Source organism: Nycticebus coucang, chromosome 21, assembly GCF_027406575.1.
Source record: "Nycticebus coucang isolate mNycCou1 chromosome 21, mNycCou1.pri, whole genome shotgun sequence".
In the NCBI taxonomy this organism is placed as follows: domain Eukaryota; kingdom Metazoa; phylum Chordata; class Mammalia; order Primates; family Lorisidae; genus Nycticebus; species Nycticebus coucang.
Window position 1 is genome coordinate 21,030,109 of NC_069800.1, and position 23,701 is coordinate 21,053,809.

Sequence of the window (23,701 nt, forward strand, 5' to 3'; positions counted from 1 at the left end):
AGTCATTTTAACACCAGCAGCTTCCAGGACTCCATTAACATGATACCACATTTAGGTTGTCTGCTGAATATGCTAACCTCAAGTGTATAAAATCTGAATTCTTAAACTTGATAACACTACCAGAAAATCAGTTCTTTTAAGACCAGTAGGAACATGTATATTACTGTAGCATTTCAACCAGTCGCATCCATAAATATTTAAACTGGAGGGTACAGGGTACTCAGGACGCTTGCCTCACTATGAGGGTTGATTTTATATGTTACAAATGCAAGCCAAAGGCCCTGAGGAAGTAGTTCAATTGCCATGGAAAGAAACCATCGGAAAGACACTCAGTGAATGAAATTCAACAAAACAGAATGCAATTCAATAGATGCACGAATTCTGCCAAAAGCAAAGTACACTATTAGGGTCTGGAGTAATTTGGAAGTAAATAGTAAATTCTGTAAGAAAGGAAATAAAAAAGAAAGAGGAAAAGAATTACTGCAAGTAATACAAACAACATTTTAAAACAAATTGAAAATATAACCCCACATAGACTATTATTTTAACTAAGGCAAATCCAAAAAGAATTCCTATTAGAGACATTAGCCTGATAGACGGTGATGATGCTAAAACCTTAGGGCTGTAACAGTATGAGGATTTCTTTGGGAACATAAGAAACCTATTTTCTGGCTCAGCTCCTGTAGCTCAAGTGGCTAAGGTGCCAGCCACGTGCACCAGAGCTGGCAGGTTCGAATTCAGCCCGGACCTGCCAAATAACAATGACAACTACAACCAAAAAATAGCCAGGTGTTGTGGTGGGGGCCTGTAGTCCCAGCTACTTGCTGGGCGGCTGAGGCAAGAGAATTGCTTCAGGAGTTGGAGGTTGCTGTGAGCTGTGATGTCACAGCACTCTACCCAGGGCAGAGGCTCTGTCTCAAAAAAAAGAAACGTATTTTCTTAGAAGTCAGCGTAGGGGCATTGTGGGTTCAAGCTTGTGTCTCATTTCTTTTTTAACTATATGGTGTTTATTTCTGAGTGTTTGGGGGTTGTATTTTATCACTCAGGGAATTGAGCTACTGCAGGGTGATGTAGTCAATGAATTTCTCCTTCCATCAAGTTCAGTGTTTTACTGGTTTTAAAAGAAGCCATTACTTTTATTGTCTCCAGCAAAAGCAAACACATGCTTTACTTTAGTTCCACATCTGTATTGATAATGATAGGTCACCAGCTCTTCAGTACAGCCCAAACTGTGACATTATAAAAGTCTGTCTCCTTATTGAAGCTTGGCCTTTGCTTGTAAAAACAAGGCGAAGGTCCAATTAGTGATTCACAGGAAAACAGGAGGGCAGTCTTTTGTGTATAGGCATCCCCATTCGAAAACCTATAATCCATAATGAGCCCTGTTTAACACAACGGATGCTCTCCTTTCAGAGGCGCCCAAATACCAGGTCGCTAATGAGAAGGAATTTGAAATGTGAAGGCCATGAATGGAACAGGTTTTTGTGAAAAGTGGCTCATATTAAGAGATTTAAAAGACTTGGCTAGTTCTGTTTGGCCTGACAGGTCTAGCTAATTAATCAAATGCTTTGATAAGCAACTAACTTTTCCCATTTTAAAGAGGAACTCTAATCTGCCAAATGGTGAAGGAAAAGAACAATCTTGCTGCTGCTTAAAATATAAAGAATGGAATTTCATGGCCATGTGCATGACCCATGCTTATTTTGACAAGGGCGTGCCAGGAAAACCCTTGATATATGAAATACACCAATTAGAAAGCATTGGAAATTATCATATTTTTAATGCCCTTGTTATAAGCCTTTATTCCAGGAAAAAGGTACCGATACGGAAAGCTTTCTAGAAAAGACTTGAGCTGCTGTTATTACTGGTCAGGTTTGCTAAGAAAAAGCCTGCAGTGGGGCAGAGCACACGTTTCTGGTCTTGCCGCACTGCCAGACGCGTTCCTTTCATGGCCCTCACTGCCAGGGATCTCTGTGCACAGGAGCTGTACTTGGTTAATTAGAATGTCTAGGAAATCTCCTTCCCTTGTACGCAATTCAAAAAACAACATGTCAGGTGGCAAGGCCCTTCTTGTGCTTAGAGTAGAAGCACCCAGTGCAGACATTCCTTCAGCAGGGCAACGGATCAGCCGGGAAGCAGCAGCCAGAGGCCAGGCAAAGTGGAGAGACTGAAGGCATTAAGAGTTGGGCTGCAAAGGAAGTCTCACCATTCAGGAGCTTTGTGGCCTCCTGCAGGTCATTTAAAACATTTTAAAACTCATTTTTCTTACCCAGAAAATGGGATAAATGGTATCTTTTTTGTAAAGCAATTGTGTGATTCAAGACAATGACTGGCACGTGGCAGTAACTCAGAAGATGGTGCCCATTTTTATCTTCTGAGAACTAACTGTGGCAGGCAGTTACTTTAACACCTCCCTGGAAGAACCATACCTCCTGGTATTTACACAGCCATGGGTGCCCCCAACCCCACTTGGGCTGTGGCCTTTGCCATGGGACTAGCTTTGGCCAATGAGACAAGATGTGCCCTCTTGGAATGCTCAGTCTTTTTTTTTTTTTTTTAATTAAGTCATATACACATACATCATGAATATATTTATGCATATGTGGAGTACAATGTATTGACTTTTTATACAATTTGACATGCTTACATCAAACTAATTAACACCGCTTTCACCCCCATTTACTTGATTATTGTGTTAAGACATTTATGTTCTACAGTTGATAGATTTGACTTGTACCCTTGCAATATGCTCCATAGGTGTGGTCCTGCCATTTACCCTCCCTCTATCAAACCTCCCCCTTCCCCGCCCTTCCTACTCCATTTCTCTCCTTCATCCTGGGCTATAGTTGTGTTCTGTCTTTCACAAGAAAGTGTGAGTAAATATAAGTTGGTTTCATAGAAGTACTAAGTACATTGGATACTCAGTACTTCTGAGTACTGAGATGATCCTTCTTTGAAATTAGTCATCTGCCATTGTGTGATTAGTTCAACCTAGCCATGCAGAGAGGCCACGTGAGACCTCCAGCTGGCACATAAGGCCACCATGGACGTGGATCTTCCAGCCCTTCTAAGTGAGCTACTCCATTTGAGGAAACGTAGCAGAGAGGTGTACAGTAGAATAGGATTGTGAGCAAATAAGGAATTGTTACTGTTTCAAGCTACTGAGTTTTGGGGTGATTTGTTAGCAATAGATAACCAGAAGACTTAATCACCTTTCATCATCTGCTAATGCATCCTTCTTAGTAACGAATCTAGAGTGGAAAAAAAAATCCACGCAATACATATATGAAAGGAGTATATAAATAATTACATGCCTAGCAAATGATAAAAGATAAATATAGTCTAGCAAGGGGGAGAGAGGAGGGAGAAGGGAGAAGGATTGGTGGGAGAAGGGAGGGCAATTGGCAGGACCTCACCTAATGTGCACAAAGTTAAGGGTGCCCAGCATACCCCTATGTGAAAGGCTCAACTGCAACTTGAACTTTACCTTGGAAGGGAGAAAAATGTAACCTAAAAATTTGTACCCTCATATTAATTTGAAATAAATTAATTAATAAAGGATTTCAGGATCATGCCAGCCCAACCAAGGAAAAAAAAAAAAAAAGAGGGTGGCCCCTGTGACTCAAAGGAGTAAAGTGCTGGCCCTATATACCACAGGTGGCAGGTTCAAACCTGGCCCCAGCCAAAAACGGCAAAAAAAAAAAAAAAAGAATTCCATATATTATCTAAAGAAGCCCCAATGTGCCATACTGTGACTAGCAAAGTATTCTCTAAGGCCTCAAGAATTTTATAATTGTTCATGAACTCTAAATTGTTTTTTATGATTGGCTGAATGATGCTGGTCCAAATATACAACCCTCTCTCTAATAGATATTCTGAATAAACAGAGTTGATGGACAAATGATTAGCATATAAGTGAATTTTGGAATTTTTCTTTTTTTTTTTTTTTGGTTTTTGGCCGGGCTGGGTTTGAACCCACCACCTCTGGCATATGGGACCGGCGCCCTACTCCTTGAGCCACAGGCGCCGCCCGAATTTTGGAATTTTTCACAGAATTCTTGGTAATTTTTATCTAAATATTTAGTTCTGTCATTTCCCCTCCTGTGTCCCACCATTTTTCAGGCAAGTGCTCACAATTAATTGTCAATACGGCAAGTTCCTACCTAGCTTTACTTATATCACTTTTTCTTTTTTTTTTTTTAGTTAAAGAACAATTTTATTGTTTGAGTTCATAGACAAATTTATGCAACCAGGGCAGAGGCTGTGGATGACTCATATTTCCAATTGGGAGGAAGAACTCTCTTGGTCTTGTAATACCGAGCCAATCGATGAATTCGGCTCTCTATCAGAATCAGATGGAATTTAGCATCCTTATCCTTTCTATTCCTCTCAAGATGCTTTCGAACAGTGATGGCTTTCTTAATTAAATGGTAGATTATATCACTTTTTTACTCTCTGTCAACAAGCCTGTTATTATACTTTGAGTGCTTTTAATTTGAATATTTTTACAAATATCACAATCTGAAAACAGAGATGTGGAGAAGACTGCTAGTGCCTATCCCATGGTCTATTCTTTTCTTCCTCCTTAGTAAAAAAAAATAAAAGGAAGATATGAGGGAGCGAAAGAAAGAGAGAGAGAGAGAGAAAGAAAAATAAAGAAAGAAAAAAACATATTTGGGATAGTATTATACCAACTACAATTCTATAATTATAGAATTCTAATCCTTCTTTTTAGCAAAATATGGTCATGTGAGTTAATTTTGACCAATGAGACCTATGCAGAAGTGTTATATGGAATTCACAGAAAGACTGTTTATAAGAAAGAGAATAACTCTTTTGGTTCTCCACTTCTCTTTTCTACCTTCCATCTTACTGGGATGATTGGTGATCCAGCACAATCTTGAGAATGAAAGTCATGGCACTGAGGACCCTGAAACCCAGGCCCCATCCAAGGCAGGCTCTCTCCCAGCTCTGTATTCTGTCTGCACGTACTTTACAGGATGATAAAAGACTGAGTTCTATCTCATTTAAGTCACTATTCTTTTAAGATTTTTCTTATTTGGTGATAAACTTAATCCTAAACAAATACAAGTAACTTACAGATTCCAAGAGAAGGGCTGATTTTAGTCTCAAGTTTAAAAATTTCAAATGGAAAACAAAGTATTTCTAAAGAAGATCAACAAATCATAAATAGGGAAACGTTTGCTCGTAAAAAATCAATATGTACTACCTAGAATCCAGCAAAAGGCCATACCTTTTTATTATAATTTGTTTCGCATATTCAAAGATTAACTCCATAATAATAACCATTAAATTATGCTATCACTGCTGAACACAGAAAGACACAGAGAAACTATCATTACTATTGTAGGTCTCAATGGTTTGACCGAGACATTTAAGTAAACTCTGAGAAGGTCAAGGTAAAAAAGACTAAAGTACAGATTTCAGATAATGAAAAAAGTGAAGAAATTTGGTTACATGTAACAAAATGACAGAATGATTTTTTTTTTTTTTTTTGAGATTGTAGAAATACCCAGATTCTACACAGTGAAATTCAACTTGGAATCAATTCACAGCTCTATTCATGACAGGGATGGGGGATGAACACCAGGGTATGTATACATGCACAGATGCGCCATGATAAACATTTTTTATCTTTCAGAAGATAATCTCAGTTCGGGTCTTCAGTTTTTCCAGTGATTAGAAACTCAAATTCAGGGCGGCGCCTGTGGCTCAAAGGGGTAGGGCGCCGGCCCCATATGCCGGAGGTGGCAGGTTCACACCCAGCCCTGGCCAAAAACTGCAAAAAAAAGAAACTCAAATTCAGTGACAAAGTTTCATGGTGAAAGATTGTATTTTCAACAAAATATTCAGATTTTGCAATTAAATAAAAGTGATAGCTTCTAGGAAATAGTGAAAGTCCAATTGTTTTCCTAATGATTGTTGAGAATACAAACTCAGGAGAGACTTTGACTTTTCCAGACCTTGTCCTTTTCCAGACAAGTCACAGATCCTGATGTTACAAACCCAGCAAGTGGGTTGCCACCAACTAGCTGGAAGAATGAGAAAGGGCATATTGCGAATAACACAGTTTGCCATTAGGTACAATAGTATGTAGATTATTCCTATAATGTTAAAAGCCTCAAATGCCCTAAGATCTATTTTCAGTGACTGTAAGATATAAGTGTCACTCATAAATAAAATCACAGTGTTTTTGCACAAGTGGTTTTTTCTCTGTTTTTTATCACTGATATTTTCTTTAAACTTGGGACTACCTTCCGACTAGATAATCTTTTTAAAACAGCTATCTGTCTTAAGTAGAAAGGTATCTTATAGGTTTTCATATAGCTAGAATGTTACCATTTTTGGCCAAAACTTTAAATGTATGTATAATTCTTCTAAAAAAATCATTTAAAGATAAGTGATATCACATTGCCAGCTAAAGTCTAGCAAGTGTTAAAGAAATTAAACCCTTGTTTTGTGCAAGATGGTGAAAAATGGGCTTCTAAAAGCACTATGGTACTCATGCTTTTAGGATATATTTCGATATATCTTATTCTTACCATCTTGTTCAAAGATATGAGATGTCAAATACCTGCTTTATGGATTTATAAATAAATGTTTGAATCCTAACTGAATTTGAAACATCCATTTAAAATTATAAAATAAAGCAAATATATTTCAGTAAAAGAACAAGTCTAAGGCACCTATAAGGTGACACAGTTCTTACTAGACAGAAGTCCTTGGCAATAGAATGTCCACCTGTCAGCTTTACTCACAAGCATGCCAGGGCAAGCTGGGAAGTGCCAGAGGAGCTACTGGACTAACCGATTCACTTATATAATAGCTTACGTTAATTGTAAGTGTTTACTCAAACCTCTATACGGTCAATCTGAGTCTAAAATGGAGACATCTGAATCTTCCTAGACCATTCAATAACTCCGTTACTCACCTAGCCCAAGACCACCCTCTGAGACATAAAGAAAATGAAAGAGAAAGGAAGGATGGGAAGATGAGTAATGGTGATTCTCTCTGTAGCACAAGTGGAGAACACTGCCTGCCAACCTTGGCTGCACATTGGATTGAAAAAGTTGTGCCTGCCCAGGCTAAACCCAAGGCCAATTAAATCAGGGTTTGGGGAGATGGCACTCGGATATCAGGATTGTTTGGTAAACTCTGCAGGTTACTCCAATCCCATTGTCTGACCAAACTCTCCCCTAGTTATAAACACATAAGAAGGTCATCAGAGAGAATAAGAAAAAGGAAAACTACACTTTTCTTTTTTTTTTTTTTGTAGAGAGAGTCTCACTGTACCACCCTCGGGTAGAGTGCCGTGGCGTCACACGGCTCACAGCAACCTCTAGCTCTTGGGCTTACACGATTCTCTTGCCTCAGCCTCCCGAGCAACATACACTTTTCTTAAAGAAATTGTGTGGTTCTGGATACACAGTCTAATTTCTAACAGCCAGATTAAGATATTAACCCAATTATACTCATTTTATTACACTGAAGAAAAAAGGAGCCCTCATTTTATTTTAATTTGTTCAACTGCTAAAAGAATAATGTATCCCAGTGTCAATATGCCAAATCAAATACATTTCATGTAAAAGGCATCTATTTATGAGTCTAGCAAGACTGGAAAACTGCCAGTGCACATTTTCCAACAGACGTAGGAAGCTTAGCAGGTAGTGAGCTGAACTGGCACACAGGGCCCTGTGTTAATGAAAATGCAGAAGTTTGCTTTCCTAACTATTCAGGATCAGGAAATTAGAGTTTCTGGCTCCAGAGGCTTTCCAACGTCCTCTACATTGTCGGGGCATCATGAAAATCCTACACCTGAGTACCCGAGTGTCCTGTGGACACTGCACCTGCTGCAGGGAGAGGCGCAGCCGCATAAAGAACAAGAACGCAGCGGTGCACAAGGAGCAGGTCAAATCACTGTGAATCAGTTCACTCTGGCATAATACCCTAAATCCTTAGAAAAGGGAGGAAAAAGCAACAGAAACCCATCTCCACAGTATACCCAAGGGTAACCGATGCAACAAACTGGTTAATGACAATACAAGATTAAAATAAGAACCCAAACCTACTATGTCTAGATTTATATTACTAACATGAGAAGTTAAGTTGAGATATTCTAGGAAAGCTCACTGCATTCTACTGGTGATGAAATTGTCTTTAGTTTAAGCTAATGAGTTGGGCCCAACTTTTCATGACCTTCTAAGTTGGGTCACATGTTCAGCTGAAGGCACTGTAGTAGCTATATCTTTTTAAGAAAATCTCCTTTTTAATTATAAATTAAAACAGGGGGTGGGGAGCAGAAGGAAGAAAAATTATTTCTAATCCCACCACCTTCAGATGCCAAAACAGTTACCTCGGCATCCATGCCTCCTTTAGAATTGAGGGCAGCGTTCCATAAGATCTTTAGCCTGGAATGAAGTCAGCTTTCACTTGGGCAGACTTCCTAAAGTTTTCAGAAACTATTTCACTAATGTTTACCCTTCTGCCCAAACCAAAATCACAGGCAATGCTACTGCTTTCTCTTTCACTCCAAACTCATTCATTCTTCCCTTCCTGGCCCCCCCAATAGTCCTCAAAAACCTCCGCTTCTTTCTGTGCTCACCAGCAGCACTTTGCAGTGATCGTCAGAATTACTGGTGATGCTTTCTTGCATCTGGGTTTCTTCCTCTTCAGCCCGTCTACCACACTGAAGCCATAGGAAACTTTCTAAAATGCAAGTCAGGCCAGGCACGGTGGCTCACATCTATAATCCCAATACTCTGGGAGGCCAAGTCAGGAGGATCACTTGAGCTCAGGAGTTCAAGACCAGCTTGAGCAAGAACGAGACCCCCATCTCTACTAAAAATAGAAAAACTAGCCAGGCATCATGGAGAGCACCTGTAGTCTCAGCTATTTGGTAGGCTGAGGCAGGAGGATCACTTGAACTCAGGAGTTTGAGGTTGCTGTGAGCTAAGCTGATGCCATGGCACCCTATCTAGCCTGGGCAACAGAGTGAGACTCTGTCTCAATACAAAAATTTAAAGAAAAGAAAAGCAAGTCATGATGTTACTTCCTTCACAGGCTTCTCTTGGTTTTTAGGATGAAATGGCATCGTGATATCCACAGCCTGGTTCACAGGGCCTCTGCATCCCCAGCTTCTTCCTCCTCCCCTCTCCCTCAGGAACTGCAGGCCAGGCGGTACTGTGCTTTCAGTGTTACAGGGAGGCCTCTGCATCCTCAGATATGCTCTTCCCGGCAAGAACGAAGAGCATTGTTCTTGCTTTCTACCCTCCTCTCAGTCCCACCTTCAGCCTAGTCATTTTTAAACTTTTAGCTTAAAAATTCACCGTCTGAAGGAAGCCTTTCCTACTACCCAAAAGTGCTTACATACTCTGCCTGTTGGGGCTCTCTTAGCACCTGAACCTCCTAGCCTCCCTCTCATCACCTGGTATGCACGGGTTTACCAGCTCGGCTGTCCTCCCTTCCAGACTGTAAGCTGTATGAGGTGGGGGCTTTGTCTGTCTTGCGCGTGGTGGCAGCACCCTGCCTAGCTGAGCGGCTGGTCTCCTCTGAATTTCCTAGATAATGTTTGTTGAACAACTGAGTGAAACTTGGATTCCCTTATGTTGTACCTTGTTCTTTTTTTTTTTCTTTATGTATCAATAAGTTTTGCAGCCACACCTTGGAATTCAAGAAACCCAGGTTAAAATCCTGACTGACTAGTTTTGTGATTGGAGACAGGTTAATTAACTTCTCTGAACTTCCGTTCTTTCACAGAAAGTGAAGACAATAATCTACCTCGCAGAACGCTTGTCAGGCTTCTAGAGATAAGGTATGTTTGGTGACACGTAGAAGGCATAAATCAGCAACCACAGCTCTCATTGCCATCTCAGCAGTCACTTTTATAATCTGTCTAAAAAAACTGAGAGTAATAAAAAGACTCCTTAAATATCAACACTATTTTACATGATTTTATACTTTACTCTCAATACCATAGTTGTGCCTTTCAATCTGGATTGATAAGTTCCTATCCTTAAAGAGTATACTTTTTCGTTTTTTCACTATTTCAGTATGGACTCCTTCAAAAACTATGCCCTGGATCCTCTCTGTGCATGCTACGTGCTGGCAGGCATTCTGTGGATGAAACTATCTCCTCCGCTAAGTGGACCGGGAACCTTCCCATGTTCAAATCTCGAAGAATCTTTTAAATATTTCACCCAGAGCATGTAGTTAGTAAAATACTCCCAATAAAAAAGCAACCTGTTGCTAACATCTCTTCTTCTACGTACGTGAATCTTTCAGGGGGATACTCAGAGATCAGTGAACTAAAACAGAGACACTCAATGCTACACAAAGGGCCAAAGCCCTTCTGGAAGGTAACAGGATTCTGTACTTTCCCACAGATGGAATAAATGATTCCACTTCCTGTGCACATCAAGGACTTTCTGTGGCTCCTCCCCTCCCCTGCACAGTACCTTGACTGTGAGGGCCCCAGTGATCATGATGTCTCACCTTCTCCCTCATGTCTCTACCTGCAGGCCTGGAATAGCGGCCCCAGCAGGGAATATCAATCAATGCGTGTAAATGAATTAAAAAAATGAATGTACAACTGATAAATGATCCCTCCGTCTTTCCATAGATGGGGATAAAACAAAAATGACACCTGGGGTTGACATAAATACGCAGAGGTATAGCAGATGCTTTTGGTAGCCCGCCTAGAGCTCCCGGCTCTTACTGCTCCAGTGTGGTCTAACTGACGTCCAGCCGCTGTACAGGTATCTGCCTCTCCTTGCCTAGGAGCTTTCTCAGAAAGACTGCTCTGTGCTTTTGCTTGGCAGGCTGCAAGCGTCAGGGAAATCACATCTTCCTCAAACCCTGTGGCACTCACCCAGTGACTGATAGAAGTTATTACAGAAATATCTTACCTCCCTCACCCCTGGGGAGGGATAACTCTGAGACATGGCTTGAAAACATTTCCAAGGATCCTCCCAATTTCACCCCTTTTCTCATTTCTCACTCCCTTTTCAGTATTTTCTGAATGTCCCCAATCAACTTCTTACTCTGGAAACTTTGACACAGTGACTGCTTCTGAGGAAATCCAAATGAAGACACAAAGCACACAGGAAGAATACGAAGCGAACACAGAGTCTAGCTAATCAGCGAGAGCTTCCTGGCAGCTGAAATGTACAGTTCTAAATACAATTTTCACTAACTCCATTATTTTATAACTTTCTAATCTGTATATACTCGTACTGATAAGACTCCATGATGCACACATCTTTTGCATGAGGTTTTCAACGTTAGACTTATATGAGCCACAAGTGCAATAAGCATTGTGGAAATGAATAAACCAGTGGATCAGTCATGGGCAATATGTTCTTAATGAGAGCACTGGCTCCCTGCCAGGAAATGTTTCTTCAAGCATGATTTCAAATGTGATATCAGTCAAAAGAAGAGTGCAGTTTCAAAATAAAATGCTCTGATAGTTCTATTTGCTTAGCAACAAGTCTATCAGTTAAGAATCCTAACATTAATTAGCACTCCCACATCGAGCCTTCAAAACAGAAGGATGAAAGGAAAAACTGTAAATCGGCAGTTTAAAATTAAAAGATTTAAGAACAGCCAAGTTGTCTTTGAATAATATTCTGGAAATCATATTGCTCAGTGATAAGCATTCAGTTAGGCATATTCTTATAAAATGTTAGTACATATGCTTTAAATGTTTAAGAAATATTTCATTTAAGTATTTTTTATTTCATATAACTAGTGCTTTCACTTTGAGTATTGCAATTATTTATATTTTATCAGTTTATACAACTCAAATGCAATTGTGTCTCATCAGAGGACATAACAGACACTAATGAAACGGGATGACCATTTTTAAGGCCAGCACCTTAGGTAATATAATTTAGTTCCATTATCAATTTGCCCAAGGATTTTGCCTGAATACAGTAATGAAAAGCATTTCAATCCCTCTCCTTTCTGAACTCTATCACAATTTTCCACTCCTAACATTGTTAGGTGAAAAAAGGGAAAACTTAAATAGGTCCTTAAAAATATCATTTATATGTGTATAGGCATAATACACACATATAAAATAAAAATATAAAAGTGCTTTTGCTGTGTTAAAAATTGAAGAAATATGATCTGTTTATACAGATTAAAATAGAGATATGAAACAAATTTTCACACTATTAAGGAGTATATGAGCTTTTGAACTTTAGTAGCTCTTCTGTAATTTAACTTCTTTAATGTTAGTGTCCCGTGGATCTGGACCCTTGCCTTACATGGTGCACCCTTGGCTAATTCATCCCTACAACATTATGAACTATTGACTTCTTAAACATTTTTGCTATTATAAATTCAGTAAGAAAAATGCCGATGTTTGGAAAACACAGAAAATCAAGGGAGATAGGAAACATGCATTGCTCTGTGACCCACCTCTGGGAACTTAATCCTGCAGAAATTCTCTTTCTCTTTTTTTCTCTCTCTTAAATCCTTCATGTACTTTCTTTTTCCTTTTTGATAAATCCTCTTTCTATCCTCCCCACCAAATCTACCTCTTATCTTTCTCCTTCATTGCCAAACTTCTGGAAGAAATAAGTGTAGTAAACGACAACCGTTTTTTGCTCATTCCACTTTCTACTTCTTTTAGTATGGATCCTACAACTGAAGCAAAAACAAAACAAAACAAAATATTATGGAAAAGAACATGTGAGAGGTGCTAAGAAGACCAGAGTTATTTGGGAGAAAAATCAGCAGCTAAATGACCTACTTCAAACATAACAATTAGATATGCAGATTCAAGTAGAATGTGAAAAATACTAACTTTTAAGGGGGAAATAACCAATTTTATATTTTACACTTTAAAATACAGTTTGGGGTTGGTAATCATAAGGGTTAAATGAAATCATGTGTGAAAAGAGTCGACAGCTTTGCTTGTACACAGTAAATGCTCAGAAGTTCCATTATGTCAGATCTTTTTAATGTTCCCATTATTACTAACTTGTGATTGAATGCTGTACTGCACCAGAGAAGGAGTCTAATTCAAAGAATAACTAGACTAGTATTTAGCTATAGATTTAAAAACCACCTCTGAGAATGACATGACAATTTTACATTTGTATTACTATAGAGGGAATTCAGATGTTAGGAGATAAATAAGCATGCACAAACACCAATAATTTCAGGGAACAGATTTACTGATGTATTCTGCTGTGATAAGTATTAAATCTATAAAAAGTTCAATGTCATTTGGAAACTTCTTAAACCAGATATGATAACTGATTTATGACAGCAGACACGTAGAATCCTAAATCAAGATCACTTACTTAACACTTTATGGGGGCAAGACATGATTGCAAGAGGGACTTTACCTAACAATTGCAATCAGTGTAACCTGGCTTATTGTACCCTCAATGAATCCCCAACAATAAAAAAAAAAATAAAATAAAAAAGAGTTGTTTTTTTTTTCTTTCCAAAAGACTCAATGTTGGCTTTTTAAAAAAATGTATAGCCTGAATCTATGACCTTTGATGGAAAACACACATAGCTTCTTTCTGACCTCTACTCTAACTGGAATTTATCACTGCCTTTAATTATTAGACAAGGAAGGAACCCACAGCATTATAAGCAGTGTCTGTAACTGTGTCACCAACAGAAACTACAAATATTTTCATAGTACATTACTGTTAAGGCAAATATCTTGAAACATTGTTATCATTATTATTACTTTGAAATTGTGACAGTTATTAAATGAATCACATGACATCCTTAATTATTAATGAAGAAGCACATGTATTATTATTATGAGGAAATTTAAATTGTCAATATTTGTGTATTTTGTACACTTTTTATCTAAAAAAAAGTTTTATATGGTTTGGCCTACTATATTACCATTGTTTTATAAAAAAATATAAAAAAATAAAATGCATAGCTTGTTATATAATTTGAAATAAGCCATTGTGCAGAAGCTTGACCTAGACACAACCTATCCTTAGAAACTATACCTTTCTAGGAATAACAGGATGTAGCTTACATTAGTTAAAACACGTTATTCATTTTTTAGGGGGACGTAGGAGCCATAAAGCTTATCCTCTCACCTTTAGTCCATATTGTTCTGCAAAATGTGGGTTCTGTCCTGACTATTCCATTGAATCTTCCCCTGTATTTGCCAAATCCCAGGTCATCTTCTCAGAACACAGCATTTGATGCTGTAATTATATATGCTTCCATGATTCTATTCATTCATTTGTTCAGTAAATGATCAATACATGTCCTTTCTTTCGTGATTATTCCAACCATCTTGGAACTGATAACTTCCTATTCTATGCTCTCTCGGCATTTTATTTTATTTTATTTTTTTACCTTTATCATCTCACTTGTTCTGCAATTATGTCTTTGATGATTTGTTTTCTTTAACCAGCATTTCAAGGGGAAGGGAAAGGATGACAATGATTTGGTAAAAATTCCCTTTTTTGCCCCAGAAAATTATCCCATAACTGGAACATGGCAAGTATTCACAGCTTTTAGTCAAGTGAATGATTGTCACAATAATATATTCGCCTTTAGAAGATACCATAGCTCCAAAGATTCCATTCTTTTAGGACACCCATTTCTTTCTATTGATGACTTTTATTTACATACCTCATTGTAAAACTTTGATTTTGCTATTGGTTGACAAAAAATGATATATTGTACATAAATCCACCAACCAGTAAAATGTTTTGTTACAAAGATAAACTATCTGCTAACTCTCTCTTAAAACTGATCTCCATAAAGCTGTAATATCAATTTTATTTTGCAAAAAAAAAAGCATTTACTGTTGCCAGTGAAAAGCTAGAAGCCTGCTACCTCTTACTCCTCCTCATATGGAGCTTCTGAATATTATCATGGCTAATAATTTCCATTTAGAAATGGGTAGTAGGGAGATGACAAAACCTTGAGACAAAACTTAACAGATAACACAGTGTGAAGAGAGACAAGAAACCACACTGATCTGAATGTTCTCTCTGCCCACCTTCTCCCCTGGGCTCATCTTCTAACCCTTCCACTCTGACATTTAAAGGTTATCTACCAAAGTTGCTAGGGTTGGGAGGATGTGATATTGTGATTTACAAGAATTTCCATGTTTGTTCTTCATCTCATTATCTGGCACACAGCTCCTAAAACCCTTGGAATCTCCATTAGAATGTCTTTTTCATGCTTATGACATGGCTCCTGGCTAGGGACCCCTAGATAGCTTCAAAATAGGGGCTGGTGCCTAGAAAGATCAAGGCATGATTACAGAGTTGCCACTTTCAGCCTTACTCCCCGACTTCGGGGAGGGGAGAAGGGCTGAAGGTTGAGTTGGTCAGCAACGGCTAACGATGTAATCAATATTGTCTACATAGTGAAGACTCCATAAAAACTGACTGGACGGATCATGCCCTGATTGGGTACAGAAGCCCCACACCCCTTCCCCAGGACCTTGCCCTGTGAATCTCTTCCATCTGGCTGTTCATTTGTATCCTTTAAAATATCTTTTGTAATAAAAGAATAAATGATAGTCAAGTATTTCCTTGAGTTTTGTGAGCAACTATAGCTAATTAATTAAACTGGAGAGGGAGGTTGTGGCGACCTCGATTTTTAGCCAGTAGATCACAAATCCAGGGCACAACCTGGGGTTTGCAGTTGGCATCTGATATACCAGGCAGTCTTGTAAGACCAAAACCTTAACTTGTGGAATGTGACTCTAACTCCAGGTAGACAGCGTCAGAATTGAACTGAATTATACGACAACCAGTCGGTATTCACTAGAGAACTGACTGTGGGTGGGTGTGTGGAGAGAAACCCCCATGTAGCTGGTGTCAGAAGTGTTGTGTTAAAGGATGTGCGAGAGTAGAAAAAACACTTCGGTTTCTTCTATCTCTGTGGGATATAGAAAAATAAAGGAGGGGAAAAGTAAATTTCAGACATAGAATACCATTCTGAATGAAACATTATTGTTTTCATTTATATAAGGTATACTAGATGCCCTCAGGAAATAGGCTTTCTGTTTGAGTTTTATAACTGTAATAATAGGGTTAATACAAATAAAAAATGAAAAGCAGTCCCTGGTACCTGATTAGCACTCAACAAAAGGGGACTGCTTTTCATTTTTTATTTGTATAAACTCATCAAATGAGTCTGAGGTCACACAGAGAGAAAGTAGTAGCCCCAAATCAGAATATCAACAAAAACCTACCAAGGAGACAACCTGAAATTCTTCTTGAAATTCTTACCTTTGTGAACTGGCTTTCAATGATTTGCTAAGGTACACTTTTTTCCCCTCTTTAACCCCAGTAGAGAAAAAAAAGAAATGTTCAGACTCTTGTGAGACGTATGACATGAAAAAGTGTGAAAATTGGGGGGGAATTTTTATCCACCATGGCTGGCATCATAGCACAGTGGTTAAGAGCATGACATTTAAAAACAGAGACCTAGGTTTAAATCCTGGCTCTGGTACTTCCTAGCCATGTAACCTCTTGCAAATTATAATATTGAACTTTTCACTAAATTTTTATAAGAGTTTGGCTAATATGACCATTCAAGTGATCAATATTTATTCTGAACAGAAAGAGATTACTTTTAATGTGATACCTGGTTGACAGCCCATAGAATTATTATTTCCTAGTCCTAAATATAAAATTAAAAAAAAAAAACAAGGATAAAATAAAGTAAGTGAAACTGAAATGATAACAGATAGACAAGTCATTCCCAAAACCTAAGAGGAATTTGACCTAATTATGAATTCAATAAACGGGATTTTAAAGTACAACCCATCACCCATACACACCAAGATTACCTGAAGGTAGGAAGAAAAACTCTTAGTTTCTCCCAAAGAAACAGAAAGCATCCAGCAACCAAAATTTTGGGCGACTGTAATACCTCAAGAGGTAGAATTTCCCTTCGAGAATCTGGTATATTGTGAACCTACAACATTTTACGGGGTCTGTGGACTCCCTGAAGTTCATCAAAAGACCCTATAGAGCTCCGATATCAACTTAAGAATCAAGGATTTTTGTGTCAAAAATTATTGTCGAGGTACTAGAATTTACTCTTCCCTATCCATGGTCAACACTTGAACACACAGGCACGTATGCGCATGTACACACACGCCCTTTCACCACCCACCTCCTTACTTCTTCACGCTTTTGTTAAATCCTATCAAAAATCACAACCCCTAGAAAACAACTGAAATGGAAGTTTGGAAGAACGACCACAGGCACAATCACTGGTCACTGTGACCCAGGCAGCTTTCCTGCTGGCTTGTTCTGGAGATTGCAGTTTTCCTGGAGGTCAGAGTTTCAGAGGATCCGAATGGCAGGTGGGAATGAAGAAGAAGATCCCACCTCAGTTCAGAGAGCAGTCTCAGATGAAAGCCTCCGAAATAGGGGGCTTTGCCAGAGGTCTCCTCTTTTCCAGTATGCGGATCTTTTACTTTGGCACTTGAATGTTTCCCACGGACTTATGTTATTGAACATTTGTAAATGAGAAAAACTATATATTTGCAGTTTAACATAGGCAGGTTGCAGGAGTGCCCTGGAACCCTGAATTCCATTTGTCTAGATGCTGAGAAAGTCATCTGCTCAAATCTCCACAGCTTAAAGAGAAATCAATGTGCATAACTCCTGGGCAAATATTGGGTAGAGATAGACCATCCTTTCCCAAAAGAATCTAATTAAGTTTAAAAGCAAACAATTTCATTTCAATTATATAAAAACATTATCTAAAAATTAAAAACAATCAAATAGCTACCTATTCTTAGAAAAAAATAAAAATAGGCCAGCATGGTGGCTCATACTTGTAATCAATGCTAGCACTTTGGGAGGCCAAGGCAAGAGGATGGCTTGAGCTCAGGATTTAAAGACTAGCTTGAGCAAGAAGGAGACCCTCCCTGTTGCTACTAAAAACAGAAAAACAAGCTGGGAAGGTGTGGTAGGTGCCTGTGGTCCCAGCTACTCAGGAGGCTGAGGCAAGAAGATTGCATGAACCCAGGAGTTTGAAGTTGCTGTGAAGTAGGGTGATACAAGGGTACTATAGCCTGGGACAATAGAGTGAGACTCTGTATAAATAAATAAATTAATTAATTAATTAGCCAAAATATAATTGTATTTTGTTTTTGAATAGTAAGATTTAAAAGTGAAAAATCAGTGTTAATAAATTGAATGAAATTTAAATGAAATGGCAAACCAGCTACAAAGCAAAGAAATCCAAACATACAGTTTGTTGCTATGAAGATTTTTAATTTCACAAAATAATTACCAATGTTATGCACATTAAAGTTCATAATTTATAAAAAGAAGTTGTAAAGGTTCATAAACTCTCAAAAACTTTCATTTTGCTTTCTTTGAGCTATAGTTGATCAAGAAAAAAGTTAATTTTCTATTAAAGAATAATATTGAAGCTAATTTAGTCCAATCATTAATTTACCACTTACCTGTCAAAGTGACAATAAGTCATATGTTAAAACATGTGAACTTCCAATTAGGGAAGAACAAAATATGTACACTGATATGTACAGATAAATATTTCTATGAATTCTGAGCAAAGTGTGACTTAATTTATGAATAGCTATCTTAAAATTAAGCATATAAAAATTCCAAAAGGCAAGGAAAATGGAGAAAAAAGGACTGAATGATTCATCAGTAAGTTTCTTGCTATGGTTTCTTCCTTAAAATGCCAATATATTTCACTTTAGGAAACCCTGTATTTTCCTTCAATTCTGTGCTGCTAATAATTAATTCATTTTGCTTACACTGCAGCCAGCATCAAATCATAGTCTCCATTTCTTGGTAATAGATTCTGCCACAGGCAATATGCTATGCCATAACCTCAATTACAACTTACAAAGGAGAAGACTACACTTATTTTCTGCTGGTGCTGCTATTTTGTCTTAAATGAAATTGTATATCTGTGATGGGGAGCATCATTGCAGTGGGAACTAGTGGTCCCCAAACTATATTGTATATATGTAAAAATTCATTTCAATTCAGGGTCGAAGAATGAAAAATCCATTGACATTCCCCATTAAACAGATGGGGAAAGATGACTAATAAAAAAATTCAATCATAGTAGAACGGTGGTAGGAACAATTCTAATATTATCATTAAAAGTGAGAAATTCTAATGAAAAGAATTTTTGTGCAAATACTAACAAGCTGTAAAATGAGTTATTTCTTTTGAAATAACACCCAGGGAGTGTGTTTAGTAAGAGAAAAACAAACAGAGCTATAGAGACAGAGACACACAGAGATATTTGTAATACAAATTTATTTGTAACAAGGATATTAGATGAATAATTATTATTTTGTTTCATCATTTTTACTTTATAAAAATATGTATAGTATATATTCTTTTAGTAATAAAAATATTGTTATGACTTACATTTTTATTAACAGTCAAAATGTGTTACATGTGTGAGTTCACATTAAAAGACACACTCTGTGTGGCTGAATGTGCAACCACGTATATTAAGGTGGGTGTTAGGAAGAACAATGGTTTTAATTCTTCCCAACTTCCTTCTGAAGGCACAGAGCAGAAGGGACTATTTAACAATGACACACAGTTCCCCAGATCTTTGAGTCTTCCTTTCATAAAAGTATTTAACTGTAAGTGGGAAAGTCAATTACTGTAATGATGTCCAGAAGCTTGTGAGAACCAAAAAGCCTTTTTTACTCCAATTTTGATCTCAGAATTCTCCCCTTAGTGAACTGAGTTCCTGTGTTCTGTGATGGCAAGTGTTAATATGGTCGAGGACTAAAGCAGCTCAGGCACATGCTGGCTCAGGCTCACCTATAGTAGCCAGTCGGTCCAGCTGATGTGACATCATGGGAGGTGACGGGCCAAGATGCCCTTGTCAATTACTCACGAGCTCTGTAATTTGATCAAGACATATATAATTAATTCTGCTCTGTTCCTGATATTTCTAGATCTTAATTATTTTGAAGTCCTCAATGTCACTGATATTGACCCATGGTACCCTGGTGGGATGAAACTTAAGAGAGAGGAGTTTCTTGGATTTCATCTTTTGGAAAGTCAAAAGGAAAACTGTAAGAATAACAGGACTGGGAGCTATAAAAGGAAAGCACAGTAACGCTCCGTGCTAATCAATTGCCTGCATTTCTGCTTCTGCCTCTTAGTTTCTTTTCTCAGAATGGTAGAGATGTCCATTTTTAAGTATTACTAGAGATCACCAAGTTCAATAACCTTTCTTTTTTTAAATTTTTCTTTTTTTTTCATGTCAGATGGATAATGTGCTGACGTCGTAGCAAGATTTGTGGGAGGCACATCACATGCATGCGCAGGAAAACCCAAACATCACGCTTACGAACTGCAGAAGGATCTCAATCACCTTTCTGTCATAGGTGAGGCTGAAACAGTAGCCACCGTTTAGCAGTAGTCTGCAGAGTTGGAGTTGAGCATAAGGTTACTGGTGAGCATAAGCGAAAATCCTTCTGGGAAACCTAAATATGCTTGGTTTTTCTGATATTTTAGAAATATGCCTCTCCAGATGGTCAATACATTTTGTCATTGTAGCTATTACTGTATGAAAAACTTCTGACGTAAGGGTATGTAAAATAAACAGATAATATGAAGAGGTCTTTAAAAACAAAAATCTCTGAGAACCAGCCTGAGAAATAGCTAGACCCTATATCTACAAAAAAAAAAAAAAAATCTGGTCATGGTGGCATGCACCTGTAGTCCCAGCTGAAGGGAGGCTGAAGCAAGAAGATTGCTGAGCCCAGGAGTTTGAGGTTCCTGTGAGCTACATATGACCATGCACCACTGCACCTTCAGCCTGAGTGACACAGCAAGACCCTGTCTCTTAAAATTAAAAAAAAAAAGTAAAAATCTGGGAAGAAAAACATTAACTCTGAAAATTTTAATAGGTACATGAATATACCAAGTCTGTCCAAAGAATATACAAAGTCTGTCCTTTGACAACTAGAGATGTTAAAATAGACAAATCTGGTCTAATGATCAAGGTCTGTGGGACTAAAGGAACTGAAAGCCTGAGTCATGTTGCACAGACATGAAGCCGCTTCTCTGGAGAAAAGCACCAACTTCTGTACAGCAACATCCCCTCAGTGGTGGAGGGCACAGAAAAAGCGGCTTATCAGAGCCTGTCAACAAGGCTGGACAATCTTTTATAAAGCATGATCTCAACTAATTCTAAGATTTTCTAAATTATGAAAGTATTTGCCACCACCTTCTTCATTTTTAAATTATTTTAAACAGGCATGGGATTACATTTTTCCCTTTCTATTATTCTGAAGTTAGAATTTTGAGAGAATTAGAAAATTATGTGTTAAAAATTCCCGTTATATAAACATCGAGTAGAAAGAAAACTCACATATGTGTTGTCAAGCTAAATTATGGGTGAAATGGAAGACTGCAACCATATGTGTCCACATGCATTGACTGTTGTGGCAGATTTAATTAGTAAAATTAGTCAGACCCACCATCCAATCTGTGTCAAATCAAACTAGCACAACCTGTGTTTGTTGGCAGAGGATTACTATTAAATAGGCTGAGATTACTTTAATTCAAGATGATTCTGGAGTGATAACTATAACCATAGCTATGACTAACCTCCAAATGAAATTATAAAAGTGTTCTGGCCTTCACAGAGAAAGGACTCGACAAGTTTCCCAAAGTACTCAACAGTAGTTTTACTGTATCCTGAAAGTACTTATTTTAATTAACCTGGAGAATCCCCTAATTGGTTGAATTTTGGGAGAAAATTTTCCAGTGGAACATTTAAATATAAGAAAAGATCTTCCAGTGACTCTTAAATTGTACTGGGTGACCTAATCTCATCAGATACATCATATTGGAAGAGTCAGGCTATGCAATATATTGTCTATAAAAACCCAGGACTAACCTTGAAATAACCAATGAGTCACAACTATAAAAGCTAGACAAAGGAATTTCATCTATAATTCCAGCAACATAGTTTTAATGATTAAGAAGTTTTTTGGTGAGTATTTTTTTTTGTGTGTGTGTGTGCCTTCTACATTCTCTAATATAGTTGGGGCTTGAAGGGCACCAATTTGAGTAGCTAAATTTTCCTTTTTTAGGCATAAAATTCCTTTTGGAGAGAGCAGAAGTAGTTTTGGTGGTCTCCTTTCACATTTTATGAAATTTCTTTGCCTTCTTGTACAGGGTAACTAATTTGCCTAGAGTGGAACCAGAAAAAAATCTTAAGGCATAGAAATCAATAAATCATGAAGGTAACTTCCGCCAAGCTTTTGTTACTGGGCTCCAGTTAGTGACCTCGGCAAAAGTGGCCATGATGGAATGCTTGTCTGAACTGTCAGCTTGACTAAGTACAATTCTAAAGCTTTCCATATTGGCATTTAATCTTTTATTTAGTCACGGAAACACGAAGTCACCATTTTTAAAACTGCCAAGAGAAACTGGGAGAGGAAAGTGTTATCTTTCTTCAGCTCCCAGCAAAACGTTGCAAGATAATAGGAGGAAGAGGATATTTCTTCCATTAACCATTGACCCTATAAGTTAATGGCTTTTTCTGTGGCCAATATATCAACAAACAGTGTCTCAAGTGAGATTCCAACCCAGGGAGTAAGGTCTCTGTACATGGAAAACAGTCCTGGTACTCCATGCTGTCACCTATATCCCTAAGGTAAGGCCAGTCTGCCCCAGAAGTAGCCAGAAGCACAGCTTCTACCTCCTCAAAGCAACTTCTAAGGAAACACACACAACATTTAAATTACTAATTTAAAGTTAAACACACTTGAAGCCGTTATGCCTATTTTGGCCTCTATTTAAAGATGTTACCCTATTACACACTGAAAATGACACTTTCCTAGTCAATGTGGAACTCAACATCTTCTAAGATTAAAATGGGTGAAAAATCTTCAAAACCTAATTTTAACCAATTTCCTAAAAGAAAATACTCTGTAATTTTCATAAACCATCCAATTGTTATGCTTTAGCTACTGTTAGGGTCACAATGACAATCACAGTTACTATCTCTTACTATTATTTTAATATTAAGATTGTGTTGGGAATTCCCAAATTAAAATGTTAATAAGTAAGGGCTTCATCAAGTTGATATGGGAGACAAGGAAAAAAATGACTTAATTTCTTCAAAACCCAAATCCCATCAGAAATCGTTAATGCAAATGAGAAATCTTTACAGGATAAAATAGGATTAAAATTATTATATTTCATAACTTTTTTCTAATTGTTAAAGAACCCCTTCTCTAATAATTTCTTTGAGGTAAATTTCTAAGAGGCGGAGTATTATGTTAGGGAACATGTTGAAAGATATCAATGTATGTATGTATGTATGATGTTAAATTAACTGTTACATTTCAATATACATCTGATATATATAACTGTTATGTATTTCAATGTATCCCATTAAATTCTACCCCAGAAAAAAAATCTGTCCCAGTGTACATACTGTCACATTTTTGAGTAATAAATCTGAGAATGGGAGTTTTTGGTGGAAAGATTCAATTCAAACCACAATTAAAAATTAACTTGGAGCAACAACTCAGCATCCTTATAAATGTCTCATTATTGCCAACTTATTTAAACATAAATTAATGAGACACACTTTCTCATTTAAATGGGCCTGTAGCGATACATAAAAAATAAGTAATTTTTTTTTTAAATTTTACTTTAATATACACAATATTAGGACAGAA

The 23,701-nt window shown here is 37.6% G+C and overlaps 1 protein-coding gene and 1 non-coding gene across 2 annotated transcripts in view; both read right to left on the reverse strand.

The window, feature by feature from the left end:
- Positions 1-23,701, reverse strand: part of MACROD2 (mono-ADP ribosylhydrolase 2) — a 2,256,418-nt gene that overhangs the window by 1,328,376 nt on the left and 904,341 nt on the right. The window lies entirely within an intron of this gene.
- Positions 20,261-20,364, reverse strand: LOC128574407 (small nucleolar RNA U13). The gene has a single exon (XR_008376770.1). It is a non-coding gene; the product is annotated as a small nucleolar RNA U13 (small nucleolar RNA).